This window comes from Lissotriton helveticus, chromosome 5_1, assembly GCF_964261635.1.
Source record: "Lissotriton helveticus chromosome 5_1, aLisHel1.1, whole genome shotgun sequence".
In the NCBI taxonomy this organism is placed as follows: domain Eukaryota; kingdom Metazoa; phylum Chordata; class Amphibia; order Caudata; family Salamandridae; genus Lissotriton; species Lissotriton helveticus.
Genome location: NC_136065.1, coordinates 1,484,138,578 through 1,484,158,587, shown reverse-complemented (window position 1 = coordinate 1,484,158,587; position 20,010 = coordinate 1,484,138,578).

Genomic DNA, 20,010 nt, shown 5'->3' with positions numbered 1-20,010 from the left:
AAAAAAAGCGTAATCTGCGAGCCGGACTCTACAGTTTTGCCAAATTTCTTATAAATCCATTCAGCCGTTCGACCTGTAGCCGTGTCTAAACGTCCTATGGAAAATAACATGGAGAAAACACGTTTTGGGACCCCCCTTTTATCTCAGCCCCCACTTCACCAATCCCCCCCAAACTTTCAGGGAAGGAGCGCAGCGGACCGAGCCATCTTCTTTGAGAAATTCACAAAGATTCATCCACCAGGGCCAAAGTTAATCCAAATAGAATGCTGAGGATTTCCTATGGAAACTAGGTCCTAACTATAACTACCTACTGGCGACCGCCAGTAGGTAATATATATATATATATATATATATATATATATATATATATATCCTGTATGGGAGCATTGTCCCTCCCTAAGGCACTTAATGACCTTATCCCCAGGGGCAATTTATGGTTTTGGGGAGGGGGCGTGGTGCCCCCCTCCTGAGCCTCAAAGTGGTCAGACCTCATCCTCCGAGGCCAAATTATTTTTGGGGGAGGGGGACGTGGGGTCCCCTCTCCTGTGCCCTTCAGTGGCCTTGGGGGCCATATGGCCGCAATGTCCCAGGGACCCCAACCCACAGGACACTGCAGTTTCCGGCATGCAAGAGAGCAGGCAGGGAGAATTAAATATTACTTTACATTAATTCACTGACAAAGATAAAGATTACATTAATATTATAGTCTGGTATGATAAAAAATCTGTTTTATAATAAAACTTAGAATTTTAATGAAAAAACTAAGGTTAAAGTAACGTTATATTTAGGTGAATTTATCAGTGACAACATTAAGTTTTTGAATTAAAACAAACATAGAAATTCACCAGTTATAGTTAGCAGCGCTAACAATAACTTGCTCCCCTGCCATGCACTACCTCACACATGACATCACTTATGACATGTTCTATGACACAATTTATGACATCGCTGATGACATCTCAAATGACATCATGGATGACATTACTGATAACGTCACTGATGACATCATCCAAACTTCCTTTATACACATTGCTCTGTAAACAGGTATACCATTAGAGCTACGAAAGTAAATGCAAAATGGCTCAGAATAACATGAAGGATCTTTACTGCTATCATGCATACAACGCTCATAGGTAAAGCAAGCTTTTGTTATTTGTAACATTGACGCTATACCATACACTTCTTGGGTAGCCAACATCTGCTGACAATGAACCACATATGAAAGAGTAACCTTTCCTGCACATGGTGTTCAATCTGTATACAACTATTCAGGGAAAACAAAATTCCTCCAGATAATCAAGCCCTGTTACATAACTAATGCCCTACTATGGACACTCTTTGGCTGTATCCAACCCCTGACAGTTATTGAACCTATACTGAGAAATGAAGAGGATATAGGTAGAAACGTGGGTACTGTTAACACTGTTTACTCTAAAGAGCACTTTTACTTTGTACCTCATTATTTGCAGACAGTGAAACTCTATTGAGAAATACACCACAGAGTATTTAATAGTATCTAGTACGCACAGTGTGCACTCTATACAGAACTTGTCCAAAGAGAGACTATTCACTTAAAATAATCAAGGTCTAAATGTGCTAAAGATCATAGGGGCAGATGTATCAACCGTTTTGCGACTCGCAAATGGTCATTTTGCATGATTTTGAATGTATCAAAAATTTGCAAATTAAGAAATCGCTAAGATTTCCGATTCCTTAATTTGCCATAGCATTTAAGGAATCGCAAATTTTGCGATTCCTTAAATGCTATGTATGAAGCATTTTTCTGTTGCGGATTTTGGTTAAGGAATCGCAAATTACCACCAACTTGTAGTTGATGGTAATTTGCGAAGTCCTCAACAAATGCACAATTTTACATTTTTTAAGGTGCCATGTGACGCGCACACATGCCCATGGGGCATGTATGTGCGCCATATGCACACATATGTACATTTCAGGGGTGCAGCAGGGTGTCTTTCAGACACCACTGCACCCTTGAAATAATTCTCAAATTGCGATTAGCAAATTGCGAATTCGCAATTTGAGAATTAGTTCAAAATCATTCCTATGGGCCTCCTGGCCCATAGGAATGCATGGGAAATTATTCCTTATTATTATTCCTTATTTGCGAATTCGCAAAATGTGAATTCGCAAATAAGGAAGTGTAAGGAATCGCAAAATAATAGCGATTTTTTTCATACATTCCATTTTGCGATTTCTAAATAGCGATTCCTTATAAATCGCTATTTAGGAATCGCAAAATAGAATCTTGATACATCTGCCCCTTAGTATCTACAGCCTTTATACAGAGGTGAAAACTTTACAGATATCCATCTTCTGAAGCAAAACCATCACTAGAACATAGCTTAATACCTGGCGTACACAGTGTTCTATGTTATGTAGAAACTGTGATGCTGACACAATTCTGTCTAATAACTAAAGGACGCTTAGAATGTTGTATGTAGAATATTTGTCCTGTTGCATACTTTTTCTACAGAGCCTAAAATCTTGTGTGCAACCTAATGGCCGCAAGTTGTCAACCATCACCTGTACACAGGGTAATGTTTTAATGCAAACATTTATAATGTCTTTAATGTGTTAACACACCTATGGTGCATTAGTAGAACATGGGTTTTGTAAAAAATTGCACTCATTAGCTGGACCCTGCCTGTACAAAAAGAAGTAGAAAAGTAACATGATAATTGCTAATCATAAAGTAAACTACAAAACAAACCAGCACACTCATTAGATGATGTCATCAGTGATGTCATCAATGATGTCATTTGAATTGTCATGAGTGATGTCAAATGTGAGATCATAAGCAGTGCATGGTGGGGACTGCTAACTATAACTGGTGAATTTCTATTTTACTTGGGTGAGAACATTAATGATGTCACTGACAAATTCGTCTAACTAAAATGTTACTTTACTCTGTGGTTTTTAGGTCGAAGGCCTAAAGGCTGCGCTTGTGCAGTCTTAGGCCGGAGATTTAATGATTCTTAGTAGCGCTGTAGGTCCCGCCTTCCTGCCCCGTCTCTCCTCCATTGGCTGGCTTCCTAAACGGACGCCAGCCATTGGAGTAGAGATGCGTCACTCCAAACAAGCCCCGTCTTTTTCGGATTCGGGGGCGTAATTTTTGCTGTTCTTTAGACAGTGACGTCATGCGTCACTCAAAACAGCAAAACCACGCCCCCGATTCTGAAAAATTCGTAACCCTGTGGCAGCCATTTTCCTTTCCCCGCAGTGAGGGTGAGACTCGAGCCTCTGCCTCTGCCCCCGTTTGTGCCGTGCATTTGCCCCGCTCCTTGGCAATTTTCGGGTCCCCTGGCAGGTGCCCACCCTGCCAGGGACATCGCCGTTTAATTTAAGGCCGGTGCCCACCCGGCATTGCCAAAGACTTCACCGCCGGGCCCGGGATTCCCACACGCTGCAACCGCCTTCCTGCCCGCCTTCCTGCTCGGGGCCGCGCTGCTATTGGCGGACCCCTGAGGCAGGAAGACAGGCAAACGGAGAGAGGACGGAGGCCGGCCTACAAGCAAGCCGGAAGTCCCGCCGCGGAGGAGAAGGAGCCAGCCGCCGTCCCATCTGTGAGCAAAGGGCTGGTCTGTGAAGAAAAGCTGCACTTCACTCATAGGCGGCAGTGTGCGCAGCACTGTCTCTGTGGGAGAGCTGTGTTGTGTCCCAAGCTGAGGCGTGCACCGGACCTCTCCTTCTCCAGGCGGGTACAGCAGATACTGTGCACGGGACCTGTCCCCCCCGGCCGGCCGGAGAGCTGTGCAGCAGAGTGCACGGAAGCAGTCCCGGCGCAGACCTGTGCAGCAGAGAGCAGAGTGCACGGAAGCAGTCCCGGCGGAGAGCTGTGCAGCAAAGCAGCGGCATGCCCCTCTCAGCCTCCTGCTGACCGTGGACAGGGCTGCGCCGCCGAGGTTCGACTGACGGTAAGGGTAACGCTCTGAAAGTTGTCTCCGTCCTGGCCATCCAACTCTCACGGCTCCCTCTCCCACTACCCTGACCTGCTTGACACTCTCTGATTTTGGTTTTTTATTTTTTTCCCTCATCGCTGAAACCCCTATTTTGATCTCGGTGCAGCTCTATTCCTGCCCTTCGGCATCTCCTGTTGCAGTTCTGGGAGATGTACACTGCCCTGCCTGTGCATTCGTCCCTGCCCTTGTGCTCCTCACCCTTGCCCTTCAGCTTCTCAAGCTGTTTGTGGTGGGAGCTATGCCCTGCTGTGCCAGTGTACCTCATTCCTCGCCTGCCCTCTCACCTTTGGCCTTCCGCACCTCTGTAAGCGCGCTGCAGCCTTGGAGCGCTGCTTTTTAGTTTTCGCCTGCAGAGCGCTTGCAAAATCTCTTGTAATTAAAAAGAAAAATATTGAAACAGGTTTACAGCCCACCCATTAGTTACAATTGGTTATCTGTGCGGTCACTCCCATACAGTTTGCGGTTGGTGGCAAGTGTCCTCCCACTAGCCACATGATTCTTGAGGTACATTGATTTAGTTAGGTTCTAACACTCCATAAGAGTGCATGTGTTTCCCGACTGTCTTCCCTCTAGCAGCTCACCCTTTCCATGACACTTCCTGCACCCAGAGCATCTTTCCCCCGCGTCATTGCTTACACCAGCCTCCACGCACACTCTTAAACACCAAGTAAACCTTGGTAAACCCGTGGACCACGTGGCACCCACAAGTAAGTAGCAGGCAGGAATGGGATCGCCTTGGTAAGTCCTAAAATCTTTAATCTGCAGCCCGCCCCGGTTTGTAAGAAAGCATGCTCCCTTTCCTTGCATACTCTATGCTAGCGATAAATGTGCCATCTGTTGCACTGCACAGGTATGCGCTAGATCCATGCTGTGAGGAGAACCGCACACAATGCGGTATTAATTCTAGTTATGGTATTTCGTGGAATTGAAAAATGAAACATTCTCTTATTTGAGTATCAGAATGTTGGCAAGCATGAGGTGGAACACTCTTGATGTCATTGGACACTGAACAGATTATTCTGTGGCTTTTATTTAGGACTTTTGCCTCATTTTGCTTACTCTGTCCTCCGAAGTTTCCCCTGTTATTGTCTTAATTTTTTACAAGTACATGAATAGGCAGTACATTTCACCCCACTTACCCCACTCTTCTGTCTATTCACACTCACGCCATGTGCCCAGTGGGTCCAGAGAACCGCACGTTTCTGGGGCTCGCTCCACAGCAGACATGCAAAGTAATCTGTTTTTTTTTAAGCAGGTCCGTCATATGGCACGTTACTTGGCATATCCTCTTAGGTGTTGAGAGGGAGTGACTTTGCTAAAATGAGGAGCTAGTGGTGTTTTCCAACGTAAGGAGTTCTTCTCGCAATGGCTGCCATGTGTCACAAGGTCTACATGCTATTGGTTGCCAGTTAGCGTATAGCTCACAGTTAGTGTTACAGTGGATTAAGCTGTTAAGCCTTGCTTTTTGTGTAGGAGAGTGCTTGCTGCCTCAAAGCGGCGTGAGGTTTTAGGGATGTCATGTACATAACATAGCTCGTTCTGGTGAGGGTGTGATTATGATGTGAGTCATGTGTGACAGCTCTGCAAATATGACCATCCAATATTGTTAATCCTATCTCGGCTCCACGTCATACGTGCAAAGTCCACAAGCGGTGTGTAGCATTTGGTGCATGTGTCTCTCACCACCTCACTCTCTAGCTCACAACCTCACAACTTCACTCTCTCTCTCTCTAACTCACTACCTCAATCACTCTCTATCTCACTACCTCACTCCTTCTATCTCACTAACTCACTCTCTCTTTCACTACCTCTCTCTCTATCTCACTACATCACAACAACACTCTATGCTTATATCTCACTACCTCACAACATCCCTCTCCCTCACTACCTCACTCTTTCACTACCTCACTCTCTCTTATCTCACTACCTCACTCTCTATCTACCTCACTCTCCCTCTCACTACCTCCCTCTCCCTCTATTTCAATACCTCACTCTCTCTCTGCTAATGCAATAGGTATCACATATGCAAAAAAAAAGCTAATGCCAATAGAAATGACAATGCCATTTATTTAGGGATAGAAGAGATGTTCAGTGAAGGCCATAAAGGCGACTCCCTGTCTGTCTTGGTCTTTGTTAACAATACTTGCATACAGCAAGTAACCCTGGCTGGCACAGTTACTAGATAGGGTAAACCTGGCAACATACCACAGCAGCTGTTATCGTTCAACATGAGGTAACTTCCATTAGAAAGTTGTCCAAAAATTGGATCAATCACCGCAGCTGGTGAACCTTGCAGGTGGCAGGATAAGTTGGTAGAGGAACCATCGCAGTCCCTGTGTAAATTAATACCCTGTCAAGGGAGAGAACCGCTTAGTGCATTTTCACAGTTAATTTTTACCACTAAGAAACACTTCTCTTCCCCCACTCTATCATCTGTGTGTGTACGGTAATTCCCAGGATGTCCTGATGTATTCTTTACCCAACCTTTAATATGTGCCTGCTGGTATATGTTTTAGGCAATACTGAAAATGGAAACTTGTAACAGGTAGAGTGATTGTTCCATGTATAATCCATTCAGTGGCTGGCTTTTCAGCGACTGTAAATGGCATTCTTTCCAGTTTTGTAATGCTCAGCACCGTATAGTCTGCTGTCCTTTGTGCCAATTTGATCTGTTTATCCAATTCCAATTCCAAAAATTCTTTATTTCGGCCACATGGGCCATAAAAGATACAATAAAAATACATATAAGTAAAACACAATATATACAATAAAAAATCCTACTGGTCCTGCAATGTTAGAAAATACAGGGTAATATGAATTAACCAGACATTTTCTTCCTTATTATCCATGCTGCCATTAAAAATTTGGAAACCGCAAACACAATGTGGCCAAGGGTGTTGGTTTTCATAACCCTGTAGGCCTGTAAATACTTCCTGAAGCCCAGGTTCCGACATAGAGGAGCTAACCAGCGCCTCCTCGGGCTCCGATAGGCATGGCAACAAAACATTATGTGCAAATCGTCTTCATCATTAGCTTTACAGCATGGACAGAGCTTGTCACCCCCTAACGACCATTTATAGGTAAAAACTTTAGTAGGGAGCGTACCAAACCTCCATTGCAGGAACAGTTTCCTCGCCAAAAGAGGATAGATAAAATCCATAAAAGGTTCAAACAGATAGGAATTTTTGGATACTATAAAACGTCCCGTCAAGGTGCCACTATCATGAGCATTGTCCATATCAACAAGGCATTTGTTCTTATAGAGCTGTGCAAGGGTTTTACGCGAAATCTTTTGGCAGCCTTGTGCTGGGTCATCCCATAAATCTGGCAAATTCAGGCTAGACAGTTCCGACTTAATAAATGCCAGCCAAGGGATCTTGCCGTTAACATCCAGCCTCATGACGTGTATAAGGTCCTGCCTATAGTGATGCAGTTCCTCGGTGGTCCATATCCGGTGCCAAAACTTCACCGGTTTCGAACGTAGATCCTCTGCAATTGACGGAAGGCCCAGGTCGAGTCTTAGGGGGAGGAGTGGTGTGCCTTGCGGGAGAGCAAGTAAGCGTCTGAGAAAACAATTTTCCACCCCTGCCATGACCTTCCCAGCTTTATGTCCCCACAGCTCACTGCCGTAGGTGGCTGCTGCCTTCGCCTGGGTCCTATACGTTTCCAAGGCCGGACTAACAGGCTTGAAGGTGGACTTATTGGACACCCTCAAGAGTGCGCCCGATAGCTGGGAAAGTTTCAACCTAGATCTTGCTACCTGGGAGTCCCATGTCAGATTTTCTTGGAGTGATACTCCCAGATATATAAAGGTCGAAACCCTTTCAAGGCTAGTTTCCCCCAATTTTGGATTGGGTCTGGTTTTGGTGGGGGGGTTGAAGATCATGAACTTAGTTTTTTCCGTGTTCACCTCCAACCCATGTTGTCGACAGAAATGGCCAAAACCGTCCACAATCCTCTGGATCCCCATGGGGGATTTGGAAAGAAGGAGGGTATCGTCGGCAAACATAATTGCCGGGACCCTCCTTCCTGCCAAAACCGGGGCATCATTGTCCCCAACCGCGTCAAGATGTTGAATGACGCTGTTAATGTACAGACAGAACAGTGTCGGAGCCAAAACACAGCCCTGTCTGACACCTCGGCTGACCGGGAATTTGCCCGAGGGCTTACCATCCCTCCCACACCTCACTTGCGCAAAGTTGTTCTCATGCAGCCTAATGATGATACTGAGGAGGTGGGGGGGGAACTCCTAGCTTCTGCAGAACCTCCCATAACTTCCCCCTAGGGACCAGGTCAAAGGCTGACCTCAGGTCCACGAAGACCATGTACAGTCGACCTCCCTCTAGCGTGACCGTCTTCCAATACAGGAGAAGGAGGCGAAGAATTTGGTCCATGGTCGACGTGTTCTTCCTGAAGCCAGCCTGGAGGGGGCTCATGATGTCATTGTCCTCGACCCAGTCTAGGAGATGGTCTAAGATGAGGCGCGCAAAGAGCTTTTGGGGCACATCTATAAGGCTTATAGGCCTGTAGTTGGCGGGGAGCAGAGTAGAACCCTTCTTATGGATGGGTACAATCTCTGCCCCCAGCCACGACCCAGGGATCGCCATACCTCCAAGAATGGCATTGAAGAGAATAAGAAGGTATGGGCCCCAGATGTCCGGGTGATGCCTAAATAGATCCCCGGGTAACCTATCCAGTCCTGGCGCCTTCCCCACTGGCAAGCGTTCTAGGGCAAGCTCCACTTCCCCCAGGGATAGTTCCATTCCAAAATCCTGAGTACCCAAGGGCAGTTGCAACTCTGCGTCCGGGCAGGAACTAGTATCTTGGTAAAGAGCCCCAAAGTGGGCCTCCCAGACCGCGGGGGCTATATTGGGCTCGATCGCTTTACTGAATTCCCCTGTCCCATTGTTTACAAGGGCCCAGAATTTCCGGGAGTCCCTGACTTTTAGGGCATCATGAAGATCCTGCCAGTGGTTCCAGTCCCACTCGGTCCTTGCAGTCACCAGCACTGATTTATAGTGCTTCCTAAGGTCACGTACATTGGCCTTATCTGACCCCTCTTTTATTGCTGCAATGAGCTCAGATTTTACTGCCCTGCAGCCTGAGGTGTACCAAGAGGGAGCAAGGGTCCTTTTCTTTCTGGTTGGGACCTCCGGATGGAATACCTCAGCCAAATCCCTCACTAAATCCTGGTGTATGTTTCCCAGTTTCTCGTAGTAATCTGGGGTTCTTAGTCCATTCAGGAGAGCATCCACCTCCATGAAGCTGGGGAGTGCCAGCTCATATAATTTCTTAATGGACTCTTCCGAGCTCACCAACTTTCCCCACTTGACCCGGCGCCTATTTGTTGTGAGGAACAAATCCCCCGGATCTTCCCCTTGGCCAGCTGGGGATGAGTCCGTCATAGGCAGGGGGCACAGGATATTTAGGCAAAGGGCATTGTGATCACTATCAGACCTCTTAATTACCCTGAAGTCAAGCACTTTAGGCCAGAGCGTAATGTCCACCATGATGTAATCTAGCCTCGACTCGTGGCCCTTCCTGTTGAAAGTACACACTGAGGGGGTATCGGAAGGGGTACGACCATTACACGCCCTCAGTGCGCAATTCAGGGTAAGGGACATGAGTTGTAATGCTAGAGGGGACCAGGCTTTAGGGTGAGGAGAAGATGAGGGTGGAACCCCCCAGTGGTCATCCTCGGCCGTAAGGGCACCATCCAGTAGACCTTCCAAAGGTTCAAAGTGGCAATTGAAGTCTCCTCCAAGCACCACCTTGAGGTCACCCGGAAGTTGGCCCAAAAAGGAGGCCAGATCATTTAGGGTTGGTGATTCGTTTGGCGAGGCCACTGGTCGCGAGTAGACGTTGACAATGGCCCACGGAGTTTTACCAGGCCATGTGAGCCGCACACACTGGATGTCCTGCGAACACGTGTAAACCTGCTCCGCCTGGCACCCAGTGTGACTCGCAATCCAGATTGCCAAGCCACCTGATGGCCTCCCCCTCCCAGCCCATTTGGCAGGGATTTCGAATACTTCAAACCCTCTCCTAGACTTGGTGGCCCTCGCCCAAGTCTCCTGGAAGAGGAGTATATCACATTCACCTACCAGGCAATCCCATTCAGGAGAGCCTTCCTTGTTTGCAATTCCTGCCACATTCCAGGAGAGAATTCTCAAACCTGGATCAGGTGGCAGGTTGCCCTGGGCTCCAATAGGAGGTTGCGGAGTGACCATAGGTGAGCCAGCGTCTAGGGTGCCACTTCCGCAGACCGCGATAGCGGCAGGCCCGGCCAGCTCCGATGCCCCTGTTTGCAGAATATGGGCAGACCCGGTGTTAGGTGAAGGTCCCAGTTGGCACAGATTGTTGTCCGTGTCGGCCCCTTGCTCATTCGCAGTGTGCACCCGGGTTAGTTCCGTCATAGGGACTATACCCGATCCTACACGTCTTTGCACGTCATCCACCATCTTCCCAGGACCATACAGGATTGCCCTGGTTTGATCTGTTTATCAGTGAGATTGAATTCTGAAAACAGTGACGTAGTATTGATTAAACGCCAAGGCACATAGCCTGAACGTAGGTTTTGTAAAGTCCAGCCTAATAGCATGATAGATAATTGCAACTGACCATGTTGTAACATGACCAAGTCCTGTTCCATGATGTCTATGGTAGAAGACACTATGCTGTCCAAAGAATATATCCTGGCCGATAGAGTCGTTAACCCATTGTCAACTACAGAGAGAGTTTTCTCTAAATTTATAGGATACATTTCTCGTATTTGTTCTGCAGTCTCTGCTTGCGTAATCTTCCATGACTCGTTATAAGCAGCATAGATACCGGCATCTATAAAAAACGTTTTTGGCGCGGTTTTCTTGGTCCTAGCAAGAATTCCCTAAGGTCAGCGTCATCTTTAAGTAAAGATAGTGTGTAGATCTATGTAACCAATCAAGGCAGAGCTTCCCTACACTGTATGTTGTTACTATTCCAGGATGCTGTCTTTAAACATATCCTGGGTCTGGGCTATTGAATGTGAAACCCTGTGTTTTGTTCAGGAATCCATCTTGACAGTTGTTTATGTCTGTGGGCCAGATCAACCAATCTGGATCTGTTCTGTTGTGATGCATAATAGTATGTACGTCCACCTCCCCTTCTGAAGTGTTATTCCTATCCGGTGGAGGTGTAGGTATGGACGGATTGTTCATGTCTTTGATCTTGGCTAACCCAAAACAAGACGTCTGTTGGACAGTGTCATTCAAAAACATAATTTGCTCAGGTATGATACGGGCTCTAAACAAAGCTTTTTCACCTTGCACCTACCAATCTTTCGTGCCCCAGACAGTTTTCATGTCAATGTTGTCTTTCCAAAAGTCAAGACCTAGTTCGGACAGTTGGGCATAAAAGACTGCAGAATAAATCTGTTTGGTATTGCTCAACATACTTTTCATGCCTGTTTTATTTACATTTCTAAAGTAAAATGTTTCAGCATTGGATACAGTGAACCCTGAAAAGTATGGAAATTTTCTTGAAAATGTTTTTGAGCTAACCTATGGTGGTGTAGGACAATGTTCCCATTGGTTATACATTAATACATTTCTAGGATTTGCAGATTTGTGCGAGGCTCCTGCCCTGCCACAGCAACCTACAGTGTCCCGGAGGTGGGCACCCCAGGACCCTTGGGGGTGGTGGTCCCCAGGGCCATCACAAGACTCCAGGAGGGGGGCCCCCCTCCCATCATCTGGAAAGCCCCGGGGGTGGTGGTCCCTGGGACTGGGGGGTTGGTCACGGACCCCCCAATTTATATATTTATTGCCCCGGTGAGGTGGCGGTCCCCGGGGCGTGTGGGGGGGGCTTGAGCCCCCCACATAAGGTATGAATATTTTAAAAATAAAGCCCCGGGGGTGGCAGCCCCCACGGCTGCGGGGGGCATTGTGCCCCCCCACAATCAAAATTTTGGTCGAGTCCCGGGGTGGCGGTCCCCGGGGCTGCGGGGGGGCTGTGTGCCCCCTGCAATTATTCAGACTTTGCTCTGGGGGGTGGCGTTCCCTGGGGCAGTGTGGGGGGGTCACAAATTTTTCACAATGTCCCCGGGATTTGGCCCCGCCTGGGAGCTAATTAGCATTGAAGCGCGGGAGGCCGCGCTTTGTTTTTTTTTGGGATCGACAAGATCCGCGCAGGATTGCCGATTTAAAAAAAAAAAACATTTTATGCCTTGGAGGTCCTTTTGGGACCCCCTGAACAGGCCTAGGGGGTCATGGTGTTTCTACCCTGCCCCCTTATCGCATTTGGCGCACTTTTTTTTATAGGTTTCTTGTTCCTCGGTTCAACCGAGGCACAAGATGGCTGCCAACACTTCCTGATTTAGAGTGTTGAAAGCCAATTAGAATACAGCTCGTGCACGGCAGGGTGCGCTTAGGGTGCGTGGATCCTGCGCGGCCATAGATATATATGTACTTTTAATTTAAATGTGATTTTCTCAGGAACTACTGAACGGATTTACAACATTTAAGCAAAAGGCACAAGTCTGAACTAAGGACTACCTCTTTGTCAAAATTGGTGTGATTCCCTTCAGCAGTTCGGACTGTAGCCGCGTTGAAAGGTTCCTATGGAAAATTGCATGGGGAAAACACGTTTTGGGACCCCCCTTTTTTCACGGCCCCTGCTTGACGAATCATCCCGAAACTTTCAGAATAGGAGCGGACCGGAGCGCCTCACCAGTTTTGATAATTTCACGAAGATTCGTCAACCGGCGCCAAAGTTATTTCAAATAGAATGTTGTTGATTTCCTATGGAAAATAGGTTCTAACTACAACTATCTACTGGCGACCGCCAGTAGATAATATATATGCCAAGGATGCAGAGCTCCACTCCAGTCTAAGGCTGTACTTGTACAAATCATTTTTGTTTAATGTTAGTTCCAACTGAAAGGGACCAGGACTCCAACTGCCACAATCCATTATAATACTGGACTGGCAAGCCATGTCTTTTTCTTTTCCTGACCCAGGGCCGTAACTATCAGTGGAGCAGCAGGCGTAGTGTCACCAGCGCCAGAGTCCTGCATGGCTCCATGAACTCTGATTATGGTTGTATTTGACTAACACAATAGAAGTCAGGGGCTCATTTTCATTGCATTCACTGGAGCCCATTGCACCACTGCCACTACACTGGTGACATGGAGTCCCTGGGTATCCTTAACCTGGGAATATTGTTCTGTGCCCAGTACAGCCAGCCCAGCCATGTAGATATCCTGATATATAAGGTAGGGTTATTTTCGAATTGGCCCCTCCAAGATTTCAATGTTTCAGGACTAAAGAGATACAAATTAACCTGGTTTAACCCCACTGGTAATGATATGTTATGTTATATGTATTTGTAAAGCGCGCAGCCTAACCCTATTAACAGAACAGTTTGAGCTACAGAAACTCCGCTTCTCATTGAAACAGACAGGTTCTCAATTTTCTTCTAAAACTGAGGAGAGCTTGTTCCTGTCTTAGGAGAGGCTGCAGGTTATTCCACAACTTAGTGGCGGTCACCTGGAACGAGCGCCCACCCAGCCAAGAGCGTGCAAATTTTGGCACGACCGACAGCTTCTGCGTTGAGGATCACAGGGTTCCAACAGGAGTGTAATAGACAAGCATACTGCAGATTTATGATCATTTCTTGAGTAAATGAGTCAATACCTATTATTCATTCTGATAGAGTCTGTCACGGATGTGTCATTTGTGCAAGTACAGTGCAGGCCATGCACTCAGTCAGTTTTGTGCTTGTGTTGTATGAACCACACAATCCATCCATATGTAAAAATCGCTACAGTGCGCTCTGCAGTGGACTAATGGAAGGTACATTGGCACCTTACTTTCTGTTGTGCACCACTGGAGTGAGCGTGGCCTTCACAGTATTTACTGTGTGGCACACTTTACTCTCAGCAGTGTGCCACCAAAGGCTAAAGTGGTATGCTGTACTCTCTGAGATGCACCAACAGAAGATACTGTGGTGTGATTTAAACTATGCAGTGCGTTAGAGTTGTTTTCTTTCTACATATTAAATGCATCATGAATTGAGCCTACGCTGACCTAGGTTGTGTTTACACTGTCCTCCATCTTGCACCAACGTCACAAAATATCAAGTGTTGACTATTGCCATTCTTCTTGTTCGAAATAAAGAATTATGAGAATCATACGAATAACCAGAGAGTGTTCCCAGAGACTTTCCCTCACTGTACGTAACCAATGACATTTCAACTGTCCTCGGCTATCACTGTACAACTTATCAATTCAGGTGCTCAAATAAACTGCGGGAATGTCTGGAAACCCAATGTATTACTACCATGAGAAAAACTTCTAATGTATTCTGTAGTATGTTTCTTCTTGCTCATTTTCTATTGGTGCATGTCATGATAACCATGTACTCATAAAATGTATGAATGTCTTTGTTTAAAGTCCTATAAAAGGACATGTAGATGTCTATGTTTAGGAGACCTTATACCCCACCCTTAGAAGAAAGGGTTTTACTATAAGGTGTTCTTGGTACCTATGATCTGCATGCTTTGCTACTAAATTTACATATGGCATGTTCTATGTAATTTGATTATTTCATTTACATAAACATTTGAAACAACAGTTCTTGTCTGTCATTCTTATACAAATGTTATCACCTGCTACTGAACCTAATTGATTAGACAGTAGTGATGGCTCCAGTCGTGGAGCAACAAAGTCCGTATCGGGTCTTCAGTGCTCTTGGCCCTAGCCACTGGCATGCCCCATGAGTTCGATTTTTGGATAAGTTTGTACACCTACAGATCTGATAGCAGAAGTAATGGTTCCAATTGGAGTTGAGCCATAATTGACAAACTAATTGGCTGTAGAACTGAGTACAGCACCTTCATGATCCAGACTGTTTCCAAAGAGATCTCGGTTGATCTAGTCCCAGCCCGATGCTGGTGCCGGAGAGATGAGGTGGCTAGAGAAGAAACAGTAACCTGAGTATCGATAGATATTGCATGCAAAATGCAGGAAAAGTAGTTGTGGAACAGTGCATGTAGCGAGCTATAGTAAGTGTAGTGTGGTGGAATGCAGTGGACAGGGCTTGTGAGTAGCTTTGATTGCTGGAAGTGTGGGAACAATCATTATTTCAATTTTGATGATATTCCTGGACTTTTGAAAGGGGCGAATGTAGGAGTTGTAGTACATTTGTTATGCAGTAAAAGAAAGGTACCTCAAGTTAGAACACTGAATTGTTAAACTTGCCTGATAGATAAGGTGTGCTGTGAGCTGTTATCAGTTACTACAAACAACAAACAGTTTTTCTAGGGTTCAAGGGAAATATTTAAAGACCAGAGCACAGTTATACTCCCCACACAAATATTGAAGAACAACAAATAACTGTGGGTCTAAAGAGTGAGCTCAAGACATGCTAAATATTGCTGGCTATGTGTCTGCTACTACAGGAACGATAGAAGACAGACTGGACAGTTAACCACTGTGAAAAATGTCCATCAGTTACGCGATTTTAGGCACCCAGTACATCATTTGGTCTACTCCACAGTAGTATCACCACCACTCTATCTCCATAGATGTATATTGGGGATACAGAGTGATGGGTGGATGTCTGGTAAATTAGATTTAATCGTAACTCTGAGCAGTGCACAAAAAAATGAGTGTGATAAAAAATTATAAGTGTAAGATTGGATGGTGCATGCAATTATTACTTTATTCTGGAGTCAAGCACCTCCAAGTTTAAAAACAATAGTGCAAAAAAGTCAGGTGGTTCAAGCAAATACCTTCTGACTGGGCTATCTGGTCGACATGTTTCTGCGGTGACTGGTCAGTCATTAGACCATCCGCTTCCTCAGGACCCATAAACTTAATTGCTACTGCTAAACAAGTGAATGTGAAAAACAGGACATTTGTGAACGAAAAAAAGTGTCACCTGTACACTTCCATTATCCTCCTGTGAGTGTCCGTTTTATGCCAAAAGCCAGCGAATCCACATGTAATGAAAACACAAACATTCACAGCACTTATGTTAGTTCATGCTATGCACACATTATTAAACAAATTATTCAAATACTACATCTGGGTCGAATGACCCTAGTGTGTAAAACCTAGTCAGCGTGATCAAAGTCTCACCTTAATTTGTAAGGGGAATGGCCTCACCTCACCTGGCAAACAGCTCAGGAAAATGAAGCACCGCTCTATAGTGCAGAAAAATATATATACAAAGGTCAGTGTAGAAAGACAGTGTCAGGCAGGTGCAGAGTCACCACCTACAAGATGCCAAACAGCACCCAATAGGGGTCAAAGATCTTATCATTGTTCATGAAGATGGCATATTATGTGACATAATTTAGAGTATATTGTTAAGCATTTAAAAAGACGCCCTGAGGTGCCGATCAATAATGCCACACGTTGCTTGTATACCAATCGGTAGTGATATGGCCGAAAGCACCAAGGGTCTAAATGCATTAATGGTCAACACTCATTGACACAATGAAATAAATGTTATCTGTTTTTTAATAAATGTTATCTGTTTTTTTAATAAGTCGCGCTGTGTCAACAAGCGCGATCTAATCATTACCACAAGTTGCGTCTGTCGCGCATTTCATAACGAGTGAAGAGTTAAATAAAGCCCCTCATGATGCTTAAATGGTCTATAACTATAGACGCGGAGGTGCCCACAGACTGTTAACCCCAGATCGATCGCGCTGTGTCTAAAAGCGCCGTCCACCCATATCTGCAAACAGCGTCTATCATGCATTCAGTTGTTAGCAAAGAGTTAATGAGTTAACTGAAGCCCCTCCTGCCGCCTCACCTCTCCGTCGGTTCTTCAGTCAGCCGTCCGGGCTGTTTGGGGAGGTGCTGAGGGGGGCGCCGTGCACTTCCTTATTGTTTCTGAGCCTGCGCGGTAGGACACGCGCGCGGCTCATAGAACTACAGGAATTGCAAAGACTGACGGGAAATGTGGTCCCGCTCACGCTAGGCAGGTCAGAACTACATAAGCCCATGGGAAATGTAGTCTCGCACGCTTTGCGTGGTCGCGTTTATTTTTACTGCCGCTTATCTTAAGCCTGTCCAATGCAACGCGGTGACAACAGAAGTCAAGAATGCCCCGCGGTATTTTGATTTCTAGTCTCAAGGTGTCAAGTATTCAAACAACCTCCTGTTGCCATCAGACTCCTACTCAGTGCTTCTGTGAACCGGTATGGTGAATAATGTGTGTGTTAATGGTACAGAACTCACCAAATACTAAGCATATTTACAAGCCAGACATCTATCCGGCTATGTGGCCTGAATTGGTGTTGTGGAAATGGATGGTCCAAACCTCATTAGATAGGACTGACCTCAGGATAGTGGCCGGTGGCCAAACGCAATAGCCTCTCAAGTGTACATGCAGACATTGAATGATGAGATCAAGGAATGAACCTACAGTGTCATCCACGGGATATCTTCGTTTAACCCGTCCTTATCACTGTTGAGCTTGTACACCCATTTCTGCTCGATTTTAAACAGGTATCTTGAGATGTCCGTGATGTGAGTTGGAATGTTAGGTTGTTCTAGCACAGTCCACTCAAACTCCGTTGGTCCGTGCCCAACTAGGATAAAATGATTCGTCAGTCTTGTAGCTTGTTTCTTACACCTTATTGTGCTCTTGTGTTCTGAGATTCTTATTCTGATCTTTCTGGTGGTCATCCCGACGTACCTAAGTGCGCAAGGGCAGGTGATGAGATAGATCAGATTCTTGCTGTTGCAATTGGTGAACCTAATTTGTTCCCATGGACGATTCGTCCCTATGTCAACAGAGGTGGTCTTTTTGGTCTGTGGACATGCTGCGCAGTTCCCGCACGGATGGTGCCCCGTCAAGGGTGGCATGTTCCATAACGTCCCCACGTGAAGGACCTCCTTAGGAGGAGGTCTGGTATGAACCAGCTTGTCTCTCAGACTGGCAGCTCTTTTAAACGCAAAGAGTGGTTGTGGTAGGGAGTCTTCACCGGTGTTTAAAATTCTCCAGTGTTTACGGACTATACGCTGAATGGCGTTGGATCTCGTGCTGAACGTGTTCACGAATGTGAGCCTGTCGTTCTTGGTCTTAGGAACAGGGGGTTCCAATAATGCATCCCGGTTATTGTTCGCTGCTCTCTTCATTGAGCGCCTAATCAATTTCTTCGGGTAGCTTCGTTGGGCAAGTTTTGATGCCAGGTCATCAAAGTGCTTGATCGAGTCTTCTTTGATGGTACAGTTTTGCTGCACTCGCAAAAACTGTCCATACGGGAGGTTGTCGCGTAGCGATTTGGGATGGCAGCTGGTGTATTGTAGCAAAGAATTGCGAGCCATGGGCTTTCTGTATAGCTCAGATTTCAATCCCTGTGGTGTGGCTGTAATCAACAGGTCTAGGAAGGCCAATGAGTGTTGGCTGTACTCCAAAGTAAACCGTAGATATGTATTCTGCTCGTTGAGCCAGCTGTGGAACTCGTTGAGAGAGCGTTCATCACCACGCCAAATCACCAGTGTATCGTCGATATACCTCTTCCATGAGCAAATCGATCCCAGAAAGGGGTTCCCATTGGTTAACACACAGTCCTGTTCAAACTTGTGCATGTACAAGTTCGCCAGGGACGGGGCAAAAACGCTGCCCATGCTTGTCCCAGACGTCTGTAGGTAAAACTGACCCTCAAATTCAAAAAAGTTTTCTTTCATGGCTATCGTAGCCAGATCCATCACTAATGGGATGGGTGTTATTGACTCCCACGATAGTTCGCCCAGCAGAGATTCAATAGCCTCTAATGTTTCATTCTGGGGGATGGAGGTATAAAGTGACTCCACGTCGAAAGATACCAGGTGATCTGTCAGGGTATTGAAATCCAGCTCTGGTAGCAATCTAAGTAGGTCCTTGGTGTCCTGCAGGTAGGTTGGCATCAATTTCACCATAGGCCTTAGAAAGAAATCAACAAATGTAGACAAAGGTTCTAATAATGACCCAATCCCCGAGATGATGGGTCTGCCCGGTGGTGGTCTCCTTGCCTTATGGATCTTCGGCAAGACATAGAAATATGGAGTGACAGGATGTTGAGTGGTCAGAAAGGCTGCTTCTTTGGTCGTAATCCATCCTTCTGCCAATGCCTCTTCCACAATATGCCCAATGGTTGTTTTCAGTCTAGGCGTGGGGTCAGTCGTTAGAAGCTGGTAGGAGCGTGTGTCTCCCAACTGGAGTAAACACTCCTCTCTGTAGGTGGAAGTATCCAGAAGGACTGTCGCTCCTCCCTTGTCGGCTGACTTGATAGTAATGGAGCGATCATTAGCCAGCTCTTTAAGGGCTTCTTGTTCCGGTTTTGAAATGTTCATGAAGGGATTATGAGATTGTCTGAACAGTTCTTGTATGTCATGTTGTACGGCTTCTTCGAAGGTAACTACCTTAGCGGGAACCATGGCTGTGTGGGGACTGAAACTGGACGGTTTCTTAAGTCCTGTATTCTCAAGGAGGGTATCCACTGGTTCAGCTTTAGAGAAAAAGAAATGTAATCTTACTTTCCGGAAGAATTTCGACATCTCAATCTGTGTCGAGAAAGGGTCGCCTGTGTTGGTGCTCACAAAGCCTAGGCCTCGGTTCAGTACCTTTTCTTCCATAGGTGTTAAATTACGTGAACTAAGATTCACTACAAGGCTGGACCCGTGCTCTGGCCCGCTTGATCCTGTGGGATCTGTTTGCCGCTCCGGAGTCCCATCGCCTGTGGGGGGACGTTCCATTGTACTTGTCCTTGTCCTTGTGCTGTCCGGCGTCGTCCACGCGACCTCCCTCGGCCAAACCCTAAAAAAGGCATGTTGGGACCTGGATAGTATGGTCCGGGTCCGAAGGGTCCCATTTGTTGGGGTATCTGGGGCGGCCCTTGCATCCAGGGATTGGGTGGCCACCAAGGGTTGAATTGGCCTTGATTATAGTTCTGTCCTCCTCTCTGTTTCCACTGACCTCTTCCTCTAGGCTTCGTCATTTGATTACCTTGATTAGAGGAGTCAGAGTCACTAGAGTTCTCGGATGCGGATGTCCC